The sequence below is a fragment of the Lepisosteus oculatus genome, chromosome 14, assembly GCF_040954835.1.
Source record: "Lepisosteus oculatus isolate fLepOcu1 chromosome 14, fLepOcu1.hap2, whole genome shotgun sequence".
Taxonomy (NCBI): domain Eukaryota; kingdom Metazoa; phylum Chordata; class Actinopteri; order Semionotiformes; family Lepisosteidae; genus Lepisosteus; species Lepisosteus oculatus.
Window position 1 is genome coordinate 52,920,346 of NC_090709.1, and position 20,741 is coordinate 52,941,086.

At 45.1% G+C, this 20,741-nt stretch overlaps 8 non-coding genes across 8 annotated transcripts; 5 read left to right on the forward strand and 3 right to left on the reverse strand.

Moving 5' to 3' along the window:
• The first annotated feature begins 347 nt into the window (after positions 1-347).
• On the forward strand, positions 348-429 carry trnal-aag (transfer RNA leucine (anticodon AAG)). The gene has a single exon. It is a non-coding gene; the product is annotated as a tRNA-Leu (tRNA).
• A 2,744-nt stretch (positions 430-3,173) lies between these two features.
• Positions 3,174-3,256, forward strand: trnal-aag (transfer RNA leucine (anticodon AAG)). The gene has a single exon. It is a non-coding gene; the product is annotated as a tRNA-Leu (tRNA).
• Positions 3,257-4,268: 1,012 nt separating this feature from the next.
• Positions 4,269-4,342, reverse strand: trnat-agu (transfer RNA threonine (anticodon AGU)). Its single transcript has one exon. It is a non-coding gene; the product is annotated as a tRNA-Thr (tRNA).
• Positions 4,343-6,020: 1,678 nt separating this feature from the next.
• On the forward strand, positions 6,021-6,102 carry trnal-aag (transfer RNA leucine (anticodon AAG)). The gene has a single exon. It is a non-coding gene; the product is annotated as a tRNA-Leu (tRNA).
• Positions 6,103-7,114: 1,012 nt separating this feature from the next.
• Positions 7,115-7,188, reverse strand: trnat-agu (transfer RNA threonine (anticodon AGU)). Its single transcript has one exon. It is a non-coding gene; the product is annotated as a tRNA-Thr (tRNA).
• A 1,678-nt stretch (positions 7,189-8,866) lies between these two features.
• On the forward strand, positions 8,867-8,948 carry trnal-aag (transfer RNA leucine (anticodon AAG)). The gene has a single exon. It is a non-coding gene; the product is annotated as a tRNA-Leu (tRNA).
• A 1,012-nt stretch (positions 8,949-9,960) lies between these two features.
• trnat-agu (transfer RNA threonine (anticodon AGU)) lies at positions 9,961-10,034 on the reverse strand. Its single transcript has one exon. It is a non-coding gene; the product is annotated as a tRNA-Thr (tRNA).
• A 1,677-nt stretch (positions 10,035-11,711) lies between these two features.
• Positions 11,712-11,794, forward strand: trnal-aag (transfer RNA leucine (anticodon AAG)). Its single transcript has one exon. It is a non-coding gene; the product is annotated as a tRNA-Leu (tRNA).
• The last annotated feature ends 8,947 nt before the right edge of the window (positions 11,795-20,741 follow it).

Here is a 20,741-nt window from a genome sequence, read left to right on the forward strand (position 1 = left end):
CATGTGCCCCTGACGATTTTCTTGATACGATATATGTGCTCTTGTTTGTATTGTATGTAGTTTTGTTGTTCAAATAAAACGTAAAAGACACAACTTTCCGGATGCGGCTGCTGTAAAAATAAAATGACATCAAGGGTGCTGTACGCAGAGGTCTGAAACCTGCTCCACAGAAGATCTTTATCCAGAGGTGTTAAAGAAGTCGAGATCTCGCCATGAGAGGGGAAGCATCTCAGAAAAAGCAGGTGCAGTCGGTTCCACGGTCATAACGCCACTAAGTCGGGCGACAAGAGCAAAACCCACCCGGCTTCCTCCGGGCAAGTAATGAGACAAAGAGACAACACACAGCGGGTAGCGTGGCCGAGCGGTCTAAGGCGCTGGATTAAGGCTCCAGTCTCTTCGGGGGCGTGGGTTCGAATCCCACCGCTGCCAGGTGCTTCTGTCGAGACCCCCTTTCAGCTGGCTTCAGACGAAAGGGAGGGAACTGCTTTTTGGCAGTCTCTCGAGAAACTAAGCAAAGTGTTTAAAGATACTTTCTCAGCTTGACATCAAGGCACAAAACAAAAACCTTCTTGCGTCCTCTCAACCCAAAAGCGCTTTGCCACTTTTTGCGTTATGCAGGGAACGACGTCTGCCCAGATCACTTTTGTGTCAATGCAAATCGTAGTGTGCCCTCCGTTTTAATGTTGGCTGTGCTGGCGTGCTGCTTCTGTCTGTGAAACTTGAATGTTCTGCTTCTTCACACCAAATCATCGGCGGCGGTTGAGCTTGTGAAATCTTTGCGCATAGCGCTCCTTTGGAAGTACTTTGTCCAAGTTCAAAAGCGATCGTGGGATTTACTTCATGCGTGCAAAAAGCATGCCTCGCACGACAGATTTAAATGGGGAATGGAGCCTGCTTCTTGCTGTTTTTCCTGTGGTTGCAGTTACAAAGTAGATCGTGCTTTCACATTCTGTTAACAGTATTCACTGGCTGAGCTTTATCAGTTGGTTCGTAAAGGAATCTCTGCTTCGGTTCCAGAAAAGTCATCTGTGGTGTGTTTTTTTCCATGCCCATGGCAGTCTTTTAAAGCTGGTAGTAGTGGCGGCGAAGTTAATTTTTTATCCTCTTTAAAAGAATATGGACGGGCTGGGGCGAGCTCCATTTACCACTCTTTCAGCTAACCGCCGAACTCCCGAACTGATTACACTGCAGAGCCACAGGCGCCTCGCTTTTCTCCATTCTCTGGGTCAGGGTGAAAAAAAACTTGCTGGTATTAGCTGGCCTGCTGGGAGCACCTCTTCTTCACTGATAAGCAAGATTTGTGTTTCATCTTTCTCAAGCTGTATAGATTTCTTTCAAAACAAGTTGTTCCAGAAAGGAAACGAACACTTGCATTCACCTGAATTAAAAGGCATGGGATTTGCCCATAAGGATAAATTCTGTACAGTAAGACAGGAAGAAAGGCACCGCTGGGAATCGGACCCAGGATCTCCAGTTTACTAGACAGGCGCTTCAGCCAACTAAGCCACGGCGCCGGCAAAGTTCTTTCCTTTGACAGCCACATGGACACGTCTCAACTGCTCTGAGACATCTGCATTCGGTGTGCACCGAGCCTGCTCGCCTTGCAAGTTTCTTCATTTACATGCGATAGCTCCACCACTAAGAGAAAGGATGAGAAATGGCTTTTATCTGGCACTTTTCGTTAGAGGATCTCAATCTGCTTTCCGTGTACAAGAGGATGTCCAACTCATGTAGCTAAAGACGTAGACGACAGTGCTCCACTGAAATCTTGATCTCACAACCCTCGGCATGACTCCGCTGTGTTCTGCTTTAGACAATGGGTGGAAAAGACTTCTTTCATCACACGTTTTGCACTGTTTACGGTGTTTGCAGTGCTCTTTCTTAAATGAAAACCAGGAATCGGCACCATATGAGGTGAGACTAGATAATATTGGATCAAGTAGCCTCGCCATTCCATGCGTGACGTGAGCAAAGTGTAATTCCTGTCTTTATAGTGTGCTTGTTAGAGACTTAGATAGCACCCAGAGCGCTTTAAATCCGGGTGTCAGCAGCCCAAGAAAATAGAGCTTCCTTCGTCTATGTTTTTTGCGTGAAGTGGGAAACCATGCCTGTGCTGCAAACGATCTTAGTATCGAAGTGCCGTCCCACATAACCGATCCGAACAATCTGCTTTACAGAGGAGCACTGCCGGAGCTTATCGTTGGCAAACTGAAGACCAGGCTGACCTCTTCTGTGACTCTTGAACACTGAGTCTCAAGGTTGTGAATTCAAGCTCCACACTGGCGGGAAATTCCATAGGTAATGATCACATTTTCTTGCATGCTAATCAAAAGAAATATTAAGAAACTTTTCCCGATACCAGTTTTTTACAAAAGTAAAGGCACACATCACGTCCGAGTTTAGTGACAACTACCTCAGAGATTGTAAGCTGGGTAGTTTCAGATCAGATCACTTTTTGTATCAAAGGTTCAAGCAAACCCGAATACTTTTGCAAGAGACATTTCAGAATCCCAGTCAAATCCAGTACGATTGCTGGATCCTTTGAATTCGACTGAACTATAGCACAGATCTGCAGTCCACCATTAGAATACTGTGGGTGTGCTGTATAAGCCATACCGCCCAAAATAGTTCTAAAACAGGAGAAGCATCCTCGTTTAGGAATGTGGTATAAAGTAAAATGGTCTGGGAAGAGTCCTACGTTTGAACAGTTCAAAATAGACGTCAAGGGGTATTTACGGACTCTTTCGAAATGTAAGAACAAGCTGTGCGGACCTTATCTTTATTTACCTTGTGTAATCGTTTTTCATAAAGTGTAATTGTATTATAGCATGTGCCCCTGACGATTTTCTTGATACGTTATATGTGCTCTTGTTTGTATTGTATGTAGTTTTGTTGTTCAAATAAAACGTAAAAGACACAACTTTTCGGATGCGGCTGCTGTAAAAATAAAATGACATCAAGGGTGCTGTACGCAGAGGTCTGAAACCTGCTCCACAGAAGATCTTTATCCAGAGGTGTTAAAGAAGTCGAGATCTCGCCATGAGAGGGGAAGCATCTCAGAAAAAGCAGGTGCAGTCGGTTCCACGGTCATAACGCCACTAAGTCGGGCGACAAGAGCAAAACCCACCCGGCTTCCTCCGGGCAAGTAATGAGACAAAGAGACAGTGCACAGTGGTTAGCGTGGCCGAGCGGTCTAAGGCGCTGGATTAAGGCTCCAGTCTCTTCGGGGGCGTGGGTTCGAATCCCACCGCTGCCAGGTGCTTCTGTCGAGGCCCCCTTTCAGCTGGCTTCAGACGAAAGGGAGGGAACTGCTTCTTGGCAGTCTCTCGAGAAACTAAGCAAAGTGTTTAAAGATACTTTCTCAGCTTGACATCAAGGCACAAAACAAAAACCTTCTTGCGTCCTCTCAACCCAAAAGCGCTTTGCCACTTTTTGCGTTATGCAGGGAACGACGTCTGCCCAGATCACTTTTGTGTCAATGCAAATCGTAGTGTGCCCTCCGTTTTAATGTTGGCTGTGCTGGCGTGCTGCTTCTGTCTGTGAAACTTGAATGTTCTGCTTCTTCACACCAAATCGTCGGCGGGGGTTGAGCTTGTTAAATCTTTGCGCATAGCGCTCCTTTGGAAGTACTTTGTCCAAGTTCAAAAGCGATCGTGGGATTTACTTCATGCGTGCCAAAAAGCATGCCTCGCACGACAGATTTAAATGGGGAATGGAGCCTGCTTCTTGCTGTTTTTCCTGTGGTTGCAGTTACAAAGTTGATCGTGCTTTCACATTCTGTTAACAGTATTCACTGGCTGAGCTTTATCAGTTGGTTCGTAAAGGAATCTCTGCTTCGGTTCCAGAAAAGTCATCTGTGGTGTGTTTTTTTCCGTGCCCATGGCAGTCTTTTAAAGCTGGTAGTAGTGGCGGCGAAGTTAATTTTTTATCCTCTTTAAAAGAATAAGGACGGGCTGGGGCGAGCTCCATTTACCACTCTTTCAGCTAACCGCCGAACTCCCGAACTGATTACACTGCAGAGCCACAGGCGCCTCGCTTTTCTCCATTCTCTGGGTCAGGGTGAAAAAAAACTTGCTGGTATTAGCTGGCCTGCTGGGAGCACCTCTTCTTCACTGATAAGCAAGATTTGTGTTTCATCTTTCTCAAGCTGTATAGATTTCTTTCAAAACAAGTTGTTCCAGAAAGGAAACGAACACTTGCATTCACCTGAATTAAAAGGCATGGGATTTGCCCGTAAGGATAAATTCTGTACAGTAAGACAGGAAGAAAGGCACCGCTGGGAATCGGACCCAGGATCTCCTGTTTACTAGACAGGCGCTTTAGCCAACTAAGCCACGGCGCCGGCAAAGTGCTGTCCTTTGACAGCCACATGGACACGTCTCAACTGCTCTGAGTTATCTGCATTCGGTGTGGACCGAGCCTGCTCGCCTTGCAAGTTTCCTCATTTACATGCGATAGCTCCACCACTAAGAGAAAGGATGAGAAATGGCTTTTATCTGGCACTTTTCATGTCAGAGGATCTCAATCTGCTTTCCGTGTACAAGAGGATGTCCAACTCATGTAGCTAAAGACGTAGACGACAGTGCTCCACTGAAATCTTGATCTCACAACCCTCGGCGTGACTCCTCTGTGTTCTGCTTTAGACAAAGGGGGGAAAAGACTTCTTTCATCACACGTTTTGCACTGTTTACGGTGTTTGCAGTGCTCTTTCTTAAATGAAAACCAGGAATCGGCACCATATGAGGTGAGACTAGATAATATTGGATCAAGTAGCCTCGCCATTCCATGCGTGACGTGCGCAAAGTGTAATTCTTGTCTTTATAGTGTGCTTGTTAGAGACTTAGCTGGCACCCAGAGCGCTTTAAATCCGGGAGTCAGCAGCTCAAGACAATAGAGCTTCCTTCGTCTATGTTTTTTGCGTGAAGTGGGAAACCATGCGTGTGCTGCAAACGATCTTAGTATCGAAGTGCCGTCCCACATAACCGATCCGAACAATCTGCTTTACAGAGAAGCACTGCCGGAGCTTATCGTTGGCAAACTGAAGACCAGGCTGACCTCTTCTGTGACTCTTGAACACTGAGTCTCAAGGTTGTGAATTCAAGCTCCACGCTGGCGGGAAATTCCATAGGTAATGATCACATTTTCTTGCATGCTAATCAAAAGAAATATTAAGAAACTTTTCCCGATACCAGTTTTTTACAAAAGTAAAGGCACACGGCACATGTGTGCCACATCACGTCAGAGTTTAGTGACAACTACCTCAGAGATTGTAAGCTGGGTATTTTCAGATCAGATCACTTTTTGTATCAAAGGTTCAAGCAAACCCGAATACTTTTGCAAGAGACATTTCAGAATCCCAGTCAAATCCAGTACGATTGCTGGATCCTTTGAATTCGACTGAACTATAGCACAGATCTGCAGTCCACCATTAGAATACTGTGGGTGTGCTGTATAAGCCATACCGCCCAAAATAGTTCTAAAACAGGAGAAGCATCCTCGTTTAGGAATGTGGTATAAAGTGAAATGGTCTGGGAAGAGTCCTACGTTTGAACAGTTCAAAATAGACGTCAAGGGGTATTTACGGACTCTTTCGAAATGTAAGAACAAGCTGTGCGGACCTTATCTTTATTTACCTTGTGTAATCGTTTTTCATAAAGTGTAATTGTATTATAGCATGTGCCCCTGACGATTTTCTTGATACGTTATATGTGCTCTTGTTTGTATTGTATGTAGTTTTGTTGTTCAAATAAAACGTAAAAGACACAACTTTCCGGATGCGGCTGCTGTAAAAATAAAATGACATCAAGGGTGCTGTACGCAGAGGTCTGAAACCTGCTCCACAGAAGATCTTTATCCAGAGGTGTTAAAGAAGTCGAGATCTCGCCATGAGAGGGGAAGCATCTCAGAAAAAGCAGGTGCAGTCGGTTCCACGGTCATAACGCCACTAAGTCGGGCGACAAGAGCAAAACCCACCCGGCTTCCTCCGGGCAAGTAATGAGACAAAGAGACAACACACAGCGGGTAGCGTGGCCGAGCGGTCTAAGGCGCTGGATTAAGGCTCCAGTCTCTTCGGGGGCGTGGGTTCAAATCCCACCGCTGCCAGGTGCTTCTGTCGAGACCCCCTTTCAGCTGGCTTCAGCCGAAAGGGAGGGAACTGCTTTTTGGCAGTCTCTCGAGAAACTAAGCAAAGTGTTTAAAGATACTTTCTCAGCTTGACATCAAGGCACAAAACAAAAACCTTCTTGCGTCCTCTCAACCCAAAAGCGCTTTGCCACTTTTTGCGTTATGCAGGGAACGACGTCTGCCCAGATCACTTTTGTGTCAATGCAAATCGTAGTGTGCCCTCCGTTTTAATGTTGGCTGTGCTGGCGTGCTGCTTCTGTCTGTGAAACTTGAATGTTCTGCTTCTTCACACCAAATCATCGGCGGGGGTTGAGCTTGTTAAATCTTTGCGCATAGCGCTCCTTTGGAAGTACTTTGTCCAAGTTCAAAAGCGATCGTGGGATTTACTTCATGCGTGCCAAAAAGCATGCCTCGCACGACAGATTTAAATGGGGAATGGAGCCTGCTTCTTGCTGTTTTTCCTGTGGTTGCAGTTACAAAGTTGATCGTGCTTTCACATTCTGTTAACAGTATTCACTGGCTGAGCTTTATCAGTTGGTTCGTAAAGGAATCTCTGCTTCGGTTCCAGAAAAGTCATCTGTGGTGTGTTTTTTTCAGTGCCCATGGCAGTCTTTTAAAGCTGGTAGTAGTGGCGGCGAAGTTAATTTTTTATCCTCTTTAAAAGAATAAGGACGGGCTGGGGCGAGCTCCATTTACCACTCTTTCAGCTAACCGCCGAACTCCCGAACTGATTACACTGCAGAGCCACAGGCGCCTCGCTTTTCTCCATTCTCTGGGTCAGGGTGAAAAAAAACTTGCTGGTATTAGCTGGCCTGCTGGGAGCACCTCTTCTTCACTGATAAGCAAGATTTGTGTTTCATCTTTCTCAAGCTGTATAGATTTCTTTCAAAACAAGTTGTTCCAGAAAGGAAACGAACACTTGCATTCACCTGAATTAAAAGGCATGGGATTTGCCCGTAAGGATAAATTCTGTACAGTAAGACAGGAAGAAAGGCACCGCTGGGAATCGGACCCAGGATCTCCTGTTTACTAGACAGGCGCTTTAGCCAACTAAGCCACGGCACCGGCAAAGTGCTGTCCTTTGACAGCCACATGGACACGTCTCAACTGCTCTGAGACATCTGCATTCGGTGTGCACCGAGCCTGCTCGCCTTGCAAGTTTCCTCATTTACATGCGATAGCTCCACCACTAAGAGAAAGGATGAGAAATGGCTTTTATCTGGCACTTTTCATTTCAGAGGATCTCAATCTGCTTTCCGTGTACAAGAGGATGTCCAACTCATGTAGCTAAAGACGTAGACGACAGTGCTCCACTGAAATCTTGATCTCACAACCCTCGGCATGACTCCTCTGTGTTCTGCTTTAGACAAAGGGGGGAAAAGACTTCTTTCATCACACGTTTTGCACTGTTTACGGTGTTTGCAGTGCTCTTTCTTAAATGAAAACCAGGAATCGGCACCATATGAGGTGAGACTAGATAATATTGGATCAAGTAGCCTCGCCATTCCATGCGTGACGTGCGCAAAGTGTAATTCCTGTCTTTATAGTGTGCTTGTTAGAGACTTAGCTGGCACCCAGAGCGCTTTAAATCCGGGAGTCAGCAGCTCAAGACAATAGAGCTTCCTTCGTCTATGTTTTTTGCGTGAAGGGGGAAACCATGCGTGTGCTGCAAACGATCTTAGTATCGAAGTGCCGTCCCACATAACCGATCCGAACAATCTGCTTTACAGAGGAGCACTGACGGAGCTTATCGTTGGCAAACTGAAGACCAGGCTGACCTCTTCTGTGACTCTTGAACACTGAGTCTCAAGGTTGTGAATTCAAGCTCCACGCTGGCGGGAAATTCCATAGGTAATGATCACATTTTCTTGCATGCTAATCAAAAGAAATATTAAGAAACTTTTCCCGATACAAGTTTTTTACAAAAGTAAAGGCACACGGCACATGTGTGCCACATCATGTCCGAGTTTAGTGACAACTACCTCAGAGATTGTAAGCTGGGTAGTTTCAGATCAGATCACTTTTTGTATCAAAGGTTCAAGCAAACCCGAATACTTTTGCAAGAGACATTTCAGAATCCCAGTCAAATCCAGTACGATTGCTGGATCCTTTGAATTCGACTGAACTATAGCACAGATCTGCAGTCCACCATTAGAATACTGTGGGTGTGCTGTATAAGCCATACCGCCCAAAATAGTTCTAAAACAGGAGAAGCATCCTCGTTTAGGAATGTGGTATAAAGTGAAATGGTCTGGGAAGAGTCCTACGTTTGAACAGTTCAAAATAGACGTCAAGGGGTATTTACGGACTCTTTCGAAATGTAAGAACAAGCTGTGCGGACCTTATCTTTATTTACCTTGTGTAATCGTTTTTCATAAAGTGTAATTGTATTATAGCATGTGCCCCTCACGATTTTCTTGATACGTTATATGTGCTCTTGATTGTATTGTATGTAGTTTTGTTGTTCAAATAAAACGTAAAAGACACAACTTTCCGGATGCGGCTGCTGTAAAAATAAAATGACATCAAGGGTGCTGTACGCAGAGGTCTGAAACCTGCTCCACAGAAGATCTTTATCCAGAGGTGTTAAAGAAGTCGAGATCTCGCCATGAGAGGGGAAGCATCTCAGAAAAAGCAGGTGCAGTCGGTTCCACGGTCATAACGCCACTAAGTCGGGCGACAAGAGCAAAACCAACCCGGCTTCCTCCGGGCAAGTAATGAGACAAAGAGACAACGCACAGCGGGTAGCGTGGCCGAGCGGTCTAAGGCGCTGGATTAAGGCTCCAGTCTCTTCGGGGGCGTGGGTTTGAATCCCACCGCTGCCAGGTGCTTCTGTCGAGACCCCCTTTCAGCTTGCTTCAGACGAAAGGGAGGGAACTGCTTTTTGGCAGTCTCTCGAGAAACTAAGCAAAGTGCTTAAAGATACTTTCTCAGCTTGACATCAAGGCACAAAACAAAAACCTTCTTGCGTCCTCTCAACCCAAAAGCGCTTTGCCACTTTTTGCGTTATGCAGGGAACGACGTCTGCCCAGATCACTTTTGTGTCAATGCAAATCGTAGTGTGCCCTCCGTTTTAATGTTGGCTGTGCTGGCGTGCTGCTTCTGTCTGTGAAACTTGAATGTTCTGCTTCTTCACACCAAATCATCGGCGGGGGTTGAGCTTGTTAAATCTTTGCGCATAGCGCTCCTTTGGAAGTACTTTGTCCAAGTTCAAAAGCGATCGTGGGATTTACTTCATGCGTGCCAAAAAGCATGCCTCGCACGACAGATTTAAATGGGGAATGGAGCCTGCTTCTTGCTGTTTTTCCTGTGGTTGCAGTTACAAAGTTGATCGTGCTTTCACATTCTGTTAACAGTATTCACTGGCTGAGCTTTATCAGTTGGTTCGTAAAGGAATCTCTGCTTCGGTTCCAGAAAAGTCATCTGTGGTGTGTTTTTTTCCGTGCCCATGGCAGTCTTTTAAAGCTGGTAGTAGTGGCGGCAAAGTTAATTTTTTATCCTCTTTAAAAGAATAAGGACGGGCTGGGGCGAGCTCCATTTACCACTCTTTCAGCTAACCGCCGAACTCCCGAACTGATTACACTGCAGAGCCACAGGCGCCTCGCTTTTCTCCATTCTCTGGGTCAGGGTGAAAAAAAACTTGCTGGTATTAGCTGGCCTGCTGGGAGCACCTCTTCTTCACTGATAAGCAAGATTTGTGTTTCATCTTTCTCAAGCTGTATAGATTTCTTTCAAAACAAGTTGTTCCAGAAAGGAAACGAACACTTGCATTCACCTGAATTAAAAGGCATGGGATTTGCCCGTAAGGATAAATTCTGTACAGTAAGACAGGAAGAAAGGCACCGCTGGGAATCGGACCCAGGATCTCCTGTTTACTAGACAGGCGCTTTAGCCAACTAAGCCACGGCGCCGGCAAAGTGCTGTCCTTTGACAACCACATGGACACGTCTCAACTGCTCTGAGACATCTGCATTCGGTGTGCACCGAGCCTGCTCGCCTTGCAAGTTTCCTCATTTACATGCGATAGCTCCACCACTAAGAGAAAGGATGAGAAATGGCTTTTATCTGGCACTTTTCATGTCAGAGGATCTCAATCTGCTTTCCGTGTACAAGAGGATGTCCAACTCATGTAGCTAAAGACGTAGACGACAGTGCTCCACTGAAATCTTGATCTCACAACCCTCGGCATGACTCCTCTGTGTTCTGCTTTAGACAAAGGGGGGAAAAGACTTCTTTCATCACACGTTTTGCACTGTTTACGGTGTTTGCAGTGCTCTTTCTTAAATGAAAACCAGGAATCGGCACCATATGAGGTGAGACTAGATAATATTGGATCAAGTAGCCTCGCCATTCCATGCGTGACGTGCGCAAAGTGTAATTCCTGTCTTTATAGTGTGCTTGTTAGAGACTTAGCTGGCACCCAGAGCGCTTTAAATCCGGGAGTCAGCAGCCCAAGACAATAGAGCTTCCTTCGTCTATGTTTTTTGCGTGAAGGGGGAAACCATGCGTGTGCTGCAAACGATCTTAGTATCGAAGTGCCGTCCCACATAACCGATCCGAACAATCTGCTTTACAGAGGAGCACTGCCGGAGCTTATCGTTGGCAAACTGAAGACCAGGCTGACCTCTTCTGTGACTCTTGAACACTGAGTCTCAAGGTTGTGAATTCAAGCTCCACGCTGGCGGGAAATTCCATAGGTAATGATCACATTTTCTTGCATGCTAATCAAAAGAAATATTAAGAAACTTTTCCCGATACCAGTTTTTTACAAAAGTAAAGGCACACGGCACATGTGTGCCACATCACGTCCGAGTTTAGTGACAACTACCTCAGAGATTGTAAGCTGGGTAGTCTCAGATCAGATCACTTTTTTTATCAAAGGTTCAAGCAAACCCAAATACTTTTGCAAGAGACATTTCAGAATCCCAGTCAAATCCAGTACGATTGCTGGATCCTTTGAATTCGACTGAACTATAGCACAGATCTGCAGTCCACCATTAGAATACTGTGGGTGTGTTGTATAAGCCATACCGCCCAAAATAGTTCTAAAACAGGAGAAGCATCCTCGTTTAGGAATGTGGTATAAAGTGAAATGGTCTGGGAAGAGTCCTACGTTTGAACAGTTCAAAATAGACGTCAAGGGGTATTTACGGACTCTTTCGAAATGTAAGAACAAGCTGTGTGGACCTTATCTTTATTTACCTTGTGTAATCGTTTTTCATAAAGTGTAATTGTATTATAGCATGTGCCCCTGACGATTTTCTTGATACGTTATATGTGCTCTTGTTTGTATTGTATGTAGTTTTGTTGTTCAAATAAAACGTAAAAGACACAACTTTCCGGATGCGGCTGCTGTAAAAATAAAATGACATCAAGGGTGCTGTATGCAGAGGTCTGAAACCTGCTCCACAGAAGATCTTTATCCAGAGGTGTTAAAGAAGTCGAGATCTCGCCATGAGAGGGGAAGCATCTCAGAAAAAGCAGGTGCAGTCGGTTCCACGGTCATAACGCCACTAAGTGGGGCGACAAGAGCAAAACCCACCCGGCTTCCTCCAGGCAAGTAATGAGACAAAGAGACAGCACATAGCGGCTAGCGTGGCCCAGTGGTCTAAGGTGCTGGATTAAGGCTCCAGTCTCTTCAGGGGTGTGGGTTCGAATCCCACCGCTGCCAGGTGCTTCTGTCGAGACCCCCTTTCAGCTGGCTTCAGATGAAAGGGAGAAAACTGCTTTTTGGCAGTCTCTCGAGAAACTAAGCAAAGTGTTTAAAGATACTTTCTCAGCTTGACATCAAGCCACAAAACAAAAACCTTCTTGCGTCCTCTCAACCCAAAAGCGCTTTGCCACTTTTTGCGTTATGCAGGGAACGACGTCTGCCCAGATCACTTTTGTGTCAATGCAAATCGTAGTGTGCCCTCCGTTTTAATGTTGGCTGTGCTGGCGTGCTGCTTCTGTCTGTGAAACTTGAATGTTCTGCTTCTTCACAACAAATCGTTGGCAGGGGTTGAGCTTGTTAAATCTTTGCGCATAGCGCTCCTTTGGAAGTACTTTGTCCAAGTTCAAAAGCGATCGTGGGATTTACTTCATGCGTGCAAAAAGCATGCCTCGCACGACACCTCTACATACCCGACCACCTCTGCATCACACAGCTGCCAGCGCACCTCACCGTGCCACACAGCTGCAAGCGCACCTCACCGTGCCAGGCCATCACTGCATCATACAGCTGCCAGGGCACCTCACCGTGTCAGGCCACCACTGCGTCACACATATTTCAGCGCCATATATTTCATGGATATTATGGAATATAATGGATGGATATCTTAGTTATCTTTCTAGTTCACAGGTTTGCATGCATAATTTAATTTTGAAAGCCACTGAGACATCAGGTACTACTGTTGTATTTATGAAAAAGAAACAAAACAAAAAACATACTAACAACATGAATATAATTATATCGTTATTAATTTCTTGAGATACGCAATTCCATATTATATTTCCTTTTAATCAAATTCTAAAAGTATGCTTGTTGACTCCGGTATCGCGTTAGTTAAAGACTTCGAAGCTTACAATGTTTAGGAAGAAATGGAATACTGGTGTGTATTTTTTTCTTTAAAGTACGGAGACCAGCCATATACTGTCTGTTTATGTTCCAAAATTAATATCGTTTATGGCCTTCACACGCGTTACAGTATGCTCCTATTCTTTTTATGCTCAGAAGAGCCCACACACTCAGCTCTTAACCCCAGTGTGCAGAAAGGGTCAAAACGTGTTTCTCAGCAGAAATAAACATGTTTCTGCAAGTTTGGTCAACCCCATGTAAGTTATGGGGCAGTAACAGCACACTTTTCAAAACGTGTTTTTCAGCCCGAAATAAACGCGTTTTTTCAGACAACTGAATCCCCATGTAATAATATTTCCCTTCAGTGGTAAAATTAGATATGAATATTCAATACTTAAATGGGCACAGTTAAGACATTAAATATACATATTCATACTGTATACAGTACAGTTTGCATATGGTAATATGTTTATGTTACGCGATTAAAAAATAAATAAATAAAAATGAAAAGTCCAGCACCAGCTGGATTTGAACACACAACCTGCCAGTTGGTAGTCACGCACCTAGACCAGTAGGCTACAAGACAGCTCGCATGAATAGGCAGGGGAAACAGCCCTACACAGTTCTGCCGCAGTACACGGATATAATCATACCGTTATTAAATTCTTTAGATACGCGATTCCATATTATATTCCCTTTTAATCAAATTCTAAAAGTATGCTTGTTGACTCCGGTATCACGTTAGTTAAAGACTTCGAAGTTTACAATGTTTAGGGAGAAATGGAATACTGGTGTGTATTTTTTTCTTTAAAGTACCAAGACCAGCTATATACTGTATGTTTATGTTACAAAATTAATATCGTTTATGGCCTTCACACGCGTTACAGTAAGCTCCTATTCTTTTTATGCTCAGCTACTAAGATTTCCCTTCAGTGGTAAAATTCAATATCTACAACGGGCACAGTAAAGACGTTTACAGTAAGTCTTTCTACGACAGACCAACGGACCACGAGTGCCCCTGTCGGTCAACCAATCACGCACCGCGGTATTTTGCGTCATCGCGCGTCACGATGCACGACGCCGTAGCCAATTACCTCCGGTACGTGTCTGTACCGCGCACTTTGAATGGCTGCATCTGTAAGGAGATTGGAAAATATAAGAGCGTCTGAAACGTATAAGTACAGTACAGGTGGACGTAAAAGTAGTTAGATAAACAGTTCTTGTATTTTTATACAATTAGTTGCAATAGTGGAAACAATTTGGATTTTTTCGAATGTCTCAAAACCAGACATGCTGAAACGCTGTAGGTTTAGAATCGAGACTGGGGAGAATAACGTCTTGTGAGAAGATCTGTTTACCTAACGATTAGATCCTGTAAATCCCTTGTAGCCTCCCTAAGTCTGTCCCAGTCCAGTGGATAAAAATGTATTGTTAATGGAGTGTTGGTTTCTCTGTTAGGGGATACTGGACCACTACTGTCATGCTTGTTTCACTCCTCTATTCAACAGTGTGCTATAGAGTAATGTATATGGGGAGACGGCAGGAAGCCACAGGAGTATTGGGGCAGCAAGTTTTACTTGCCGAGTACCAGATTTTAATGGGTGGTTTTATCCCAGATCTATTGGGTTGGAATATTATGCATTACAAAGAATGACTATCCAGAACAGGGTATCACGTGGCTTCAACTGACTGTGATCACTCAGTATGTTGATGGTATTCTGAGTTCTTCCCCTGACGAGGAAACCCACAAGTCTGAGTTGCTTCAGCTTTAGAGTGTCTAATATTAAGCAGTTATAATAAGGCCCTTTTGTGTCGAGCATTGTGGAATTTTAACAGGGCCAGGGTGCAATGTTTTTACGGGGTGAGCACAACTTTTAACAGATCTGCTTAAGGGGGGAGTGCAGTACAAGGACAAGATTGCCTTGGTTCCAGCAGCAAAAGCCGCCTGTAATAATTTGAAACAAGCTCTCTTACAGGTGCTGAGACTGGGGTTTCCTCAGATGGATCAACCATTCCTTTATATGTAAGTGTGGACAAAGGGTTACTGTATATGTATATAATGTATGTATTTGTTGCTTGTAGGCCACAATTCTGGATGGCTATGGAGAAATAGGATTCTCTCACAACGGCAGGGACTCCAGTTAAGAATACTGGGCTTGTCTCTGAACTGATTTGTAGTTTTACAGCTGCCGACAGAAGCAGCTTGAGTAAGGTGTAAATAACACAATAAATAAAGAATTCCAGTAACTCAAGGTAACAACCATGCAGATGCAGATGCCAGACGAGCGGCACTGGGAGAGCGGGAGTCTGAGACCCCTGTGAAACCTCTATTGGGGAAAGGGGAGAATTCAGGTTGAGGGCTTTAATAGATGTTTAATAGTGGTTAGAACAAATGTGTAAAAATGTGGGGTTGTATAATGATGGGATGTGGGCTGGCACATACCCAAGTGTATGACAAAGATGATCCCGTGGTACGGACTGCCCTTCCCCTTGGATACTGATCTAGGGGCATACTACACTGGGAAGGTGTGCCAGGCTGTAATTGCCTCACTAGGGGTAAGTTAGAAGTCACATTGCCCCCATCACCCACAGTCTGAAAGACCAACTAAGGAAATATCAACTGAAGGAACACCGTGGGGAAGATGCTCTACCTGCAGTCCTGTGCGGTTTGTGGGCTGGAGCAAACAGAACTGTGAGACTGAGCCCATTTGAGATCATCACGGGCAGCCAAAGAAACTCCCTGGAGGCCAAGTTTGGCTAACGCACTGATGAATTAACTAACTCTCTATTAAAGTATTGTAGGTTTGTTAACTGAAGCAGTGCACAGGGCTCGTGAACAGGTGCCGGACGCTTGGGGACCTCCAGTAGAGGGGAGACACGACCGGATACCTGGCGAGTGGGTGTAGGTGAAGAAGAGATACCCTGCCAGACGTTGCAATCCTGCTGGGAGGGACCATATCAAGTGCCACCAACTACTGACTGTGCCATCTGAGTGACAGGATGAGATCGCTGGATCCGCGTATCGCACTTTCACCGACCCACGGCACCAGAGACTGAGTGAACAGAAAGAAGGATGTTGTTACCGTTTCTGTGTCTGATGTTTCCTAAGACCAACAGTGTGCTTGTTAGGCCTGAGGAGCATTTCTGGGGATATGGTATCAATACATTCCGGGTGTTGGCATATCTATAAGCCAAAAAATTATAATCGGAGTTGGGTCAGTATTGCTGTTCCAAGATCCTGACGATAGATCTCCACATGGCTGAGGTCTGCGTTTGGGTCCTGGAGTAGGACTTTATGTATTTGTAGGATTAGGGTTGTTTTATATGTATAATTGTAACTATCACTTGTACAAAAACATCAATAACATCTTGTTGTAACTGTGGAACACACAATGTCATGATAATGCATGCCTGTACATCTAAAAAGGAAAGATCTGCCCTGACATTGTATGTGTAAAAATAGGCAGTCCTGACGTATGCCATATTTTATAAGGGGGGAATGAAGTAAGAGATAAGATGTAAAAAGGGTTAACTTAAGTCAGTTCTGCCTGAAAATTAGACTTCTAAGCAACAGGGGTTTATGGCAGGAAAGGGGGTTAACTGATAAGGATTCCAGATGCGAACAAGGAACCCCCTGGGGGCATAATCTTAGACTGACCATTTGGCCAGGGCCTCTTAACTGGCCAAATACCATGACCCCACCCCTTACCATAACATTGAATGACGTCTGAAGCAGCAAGCAAGGACTATATAACCTAAAAGTTTGTACCGGCACATCGAACAATACTTCGGTTTTGTTGTTTCTTGCGGGAAACAAGACTTCGGCTTTATTGTTCCTTGCATGCAATAAACTCATCTGTTTTACTTCATCTTGGGATCAAGAACCTTATTCCTTCTGTTACAACAGTACCAAACGCACGTTTCTTCTGTAACCGGAGCCGATCATTTGCAATTCGGCTGCTCAAAAGCAGCGCAGGACCTGCAAGTACAACAGAAAGATTAGCATCCAGCGGGGGCCTCTTAGTGAGCCCAAGATCTCATCAAGAATCGGCTCCAGCAACAGGGCTGGGCGCATTGTTCCATTCTCCGCCCACTCTCGGTGTAAACAAGTCCCTCCTGGTCTCTGCTTGAAATGCACTTTCCTGCGTTTGCTTTGGTGTAACTGGCTTCCCCTGCATGGGCGAATGTGAAGAAGATCCTTAGTAAGTCATTGAAGAAAACCGAGAAGAGGTCGGAGTGGCCTCTGTCGTTCATCAACGATCCAGTCAGGCAGTACTCCTCTGTAAAGCGCCGTTCGTTCACATCGATTGGCTTTTTTTTGCCTTCATTCGTGCAAGTAGTAAAAGCGGACGCCCCTATTCTGCCGTGACCCAGATTCAAACCGGGGTTGTTGCGGCCATAACGCAAAGTACTGACCACTATACGATCACAGCGAGTTACCGAGACACACGCGGCAGGGCGGAAAGGGCTGTGCTCTCTTCGTGTGACATAATTCGGAAAAGTCCTGACGTTGCATTTCAACTGAGCCCCAGTATACATCGACCCTTCGACACTCTGAGTGACAACTCTCTTGCGTGTTTTCTCATATTTATGTAGTTTCCTTGCATGATGCCGGGAACAGCATGGTTGTTCGCTGCCATATAGTAAGGCGGTTAGGGTTCCTGGTTTTCACCCAGGCGGTTCGACTCGGTTTTGCCTCCTGCTTTCCAAAAGATCAGCACCGTGTACGAAAGAGCCGCATTAAAACTACTCGAACGTGCAAAACGTGCGAGAAGAGGGGGCGCTTGTTTCCAACCGAAACTCGCGTGTGAGACGAGCTGATCATCGCTGTGGGAGGGTTACTCTGGTAGACAGGGCTGACCTTCGGCAATAGGATTTATAGTCTCCAAGATGATATTTGCACTTTCTAGAGAGGCGATTTTCTCCACTTCAGTAGCCCGATTTCGTCGATTGCGTGGAGAGGGCTGTAGAATGTGGCGCCGCCTTTCCTGCTCCGTCCATGACAGGCGTGCTGGTCTCTGGAGAGAGAGCACGGTCCATCAGCGCACTCCAATAAAGGCACTGGAAGCAGCTGAATCGCATTGGCGAAGCTCAGCACTGGGCCGCTGGGCACGTCTTACCACCGTTTCCGTAGTGTAGTGGTTATCACGTTCGCCTCACACGCGAAAGGTCCCCGGGTGGAAACAGATATCTTTTGTCGCCAGGCACAAAAGGGGATTGGGGATTGGAGATCATTTCAGCATTTCGAGTCTGAACGGAAAACACAAACGACCAACTCGGAATGACCGGGGTAAAGTTAGCTTGAAGTTCGAAAACGATTTTGGCACGCCTGTAGCGCTTTCACGAAATCTCTTAGAGTTACAAAAACACTTGCTTTGTGTATAAAATACATTGTGGATGATTTCTCAGCCTTTACTTTTTCGTTTTTATGACATTTTTTTGACCAAGCACGAATATGCTTTTGTCCATATCTCCGCAATGGAAGCACAGAACGCCTTCAAACCAAAAGCATTTTAAAGACCACGACTTGTGGATATTTCCACAGCCTTTACATCAAACTATCGGTGAGCTTATTATCTTTTTTTAAACCTCCGGTTTTTCATCGATGCGTAATTACGCACGAACTGGAACCCGGGGGACCGCTGTGTGCACACGTTCACAAAGCGAGAAATACTGTTCAATACGGCTTCGTGCGAAAAACCGGTATATGACCATAGGAAGCAGAACAGCGCGGTCTCCAATTACCCAGACTGTAAGCACGGGAATAAAGCTTTGTTTGATTTCTGAAACCCTTCCTTTACGCCCTGTTTTCATTCAGGTAAGGGTCAACTATATTGAAAATACTACTGACAGCAGGAAGATTAAAATATTCTTTACTCAGCAGCTTATTAAAAACAGCTCCCATGATGTTCAAACCGATTTTTTACACAGAACACTGACACAGCTTTGTGTTCTGAATCTCTTTTTCTCTTGCTTTTATTTAATGTGGCACAATGCACTGGGATAGGGGTATTCTGTTCACAAACCAATAGCATTTAAACCACAGCACCCACAATGCTGCAGGTAAGTGTTTTGCACACTAAGCAGGTCATCTGACTATTCCCAGCTTTGTTTTGGGTTATGGAACCTTTATTTTTTTATGATTTTCTGAAGATAACACTACAGGTGGGATGGGTGGGTTGTCTTCATGGCTCAATAGCATTTCAAATACAGCACCCACACTGCTGAAACCAAGTGTTTTACACACCAGACAGGCCCCCGAACCTCATACAACCTTACTGTGGCTGTGGCCCCTGTCTTTATTTTGTAATGAGTTTCTGAAGATAACACTACAGGTAATACACTGGGACGGGTGGGTCGTCTTCATGGCTCAATAGCATTTCAAATACAGCACCCACTCTGCTGAAACCAAGTGTTTTACACACCAGACAGGCCCCCAAACCTCATACAACCTTACTGTGGCTGTGGCCCCTTTCTTAATTTTGTAATGATTTTCTGAAGATAGCACTACAGGTAATACACTGGGACAGGTGGGTCGTCTTCATGGCTCAATAGCATTTCAAATACAGCACCCACACTGCTGAAACCAAGTATTTTACACACCAGACAGGCCCCCTAACTTTATATAACCTTGCTGTGGCTGTGGCCCCTTTCTTTATTTTTTTATGATTTTCTGAAGATAACACTACATGTAATACACTGGGACAGGTGGGTCATCTTCATGGCTCAAAAGCATTTCAAATACAACAGCCACACTGCTGAAACCAGGTGTTTTACACACCAGACAGCCCCCAGAACCTTATACAACCTTGCTGTGGTTGTGTCCCCTTTCTTTATTTTTTTATGAGTTTTTCAATATGGCACCATTAGACAGGCGGTACATGGGGATAGTACATCGTGCTCTTCACGAGTCAATAGCTCTTCAAGCACAACAGCCACAGTGCTGCAACCAGGTGTTTTACACACCAGACAGCTCCCCTAACCTTATACAACCTCGCTTTGAGTTGTTTAACATTTCTTTCAAATCACTTGGGTTCATCAATCATTTGATCATTTTTCAGCGTGGAATAAACCTATTACTTGTTCCTTGGAGATTACCATCTGCTGATAAGATATGATCGCTATATTGACCATATACAATTTCTTGCATAAGGAATTCATATTTTGCATACACCGATCCCCCCGGAGTCCAAAGTGATTCTGGTTTTGGAAAGCTAAAGGACAATGAGCTTCACGATACCAGGGGGACAGTGGGTGGTCAAGTCTCCCCTAAACAATGGATCTTGTCAGATTATGATGTCAGTGCATTTAATAAATGTTGTTGAACTCTCTTTAGCCCAAATACAGAGCTAAAGAGAGTTCCAGACCCAGAATGTTACACATACTGACAGAGAGTGATCTCATTATGTGTGTTTGGATTTTAACAACTATTTTTATTGTTTGCTAGAACCAAAACAATCTATGTTAGACATTTTCATCTTCAGCCAAAAATACAAACCTGTGTACGTAGTGTGGTGCAGGTTCTTGTCCCATCCTGCTCTTGGTCCAGGTTGGAGGGTTGCACCGATTCTGAATCTTGTAAGCTGGTATGGATGGGTTTGGGGGTGTTGATACCAGAGTGGTCCAGGAGGGGGATTCAGGTGTCTCGGGGGCATTCTTGTTTTTCTATGAGTTCAGGTTGATTCTGTTGGTTCTGTCATGAATCTCCCTCACGCAGGCAAGCGCTCCCGCATTCCCTCGAGCTCTCCCCATACCAAACGTGCACATGTCAATCAGTCCTCTACTTAAACCCTCATCTGTCCCCCGGTCATTGCTCACGATTGAGATTCTCTCCCGGAGCTTACCTACTAACTACGCCTTTGCCTTACTATGACTTCTCCCCTGGACCTCGACCCCGCTTTTCCGACAACTGCTTTAGCCACTCGATTTTGTACCTTCGCCTGTTTTACGCTTTCTCGGATCCTGACCCCAGCCTGTCTCTTCATTTACGCCTCTGCCTACCGACGCAACTTCTACGCCTTCCCGGACTCCGACCCCTGCCAGTCCCTTGACTACACCTTCG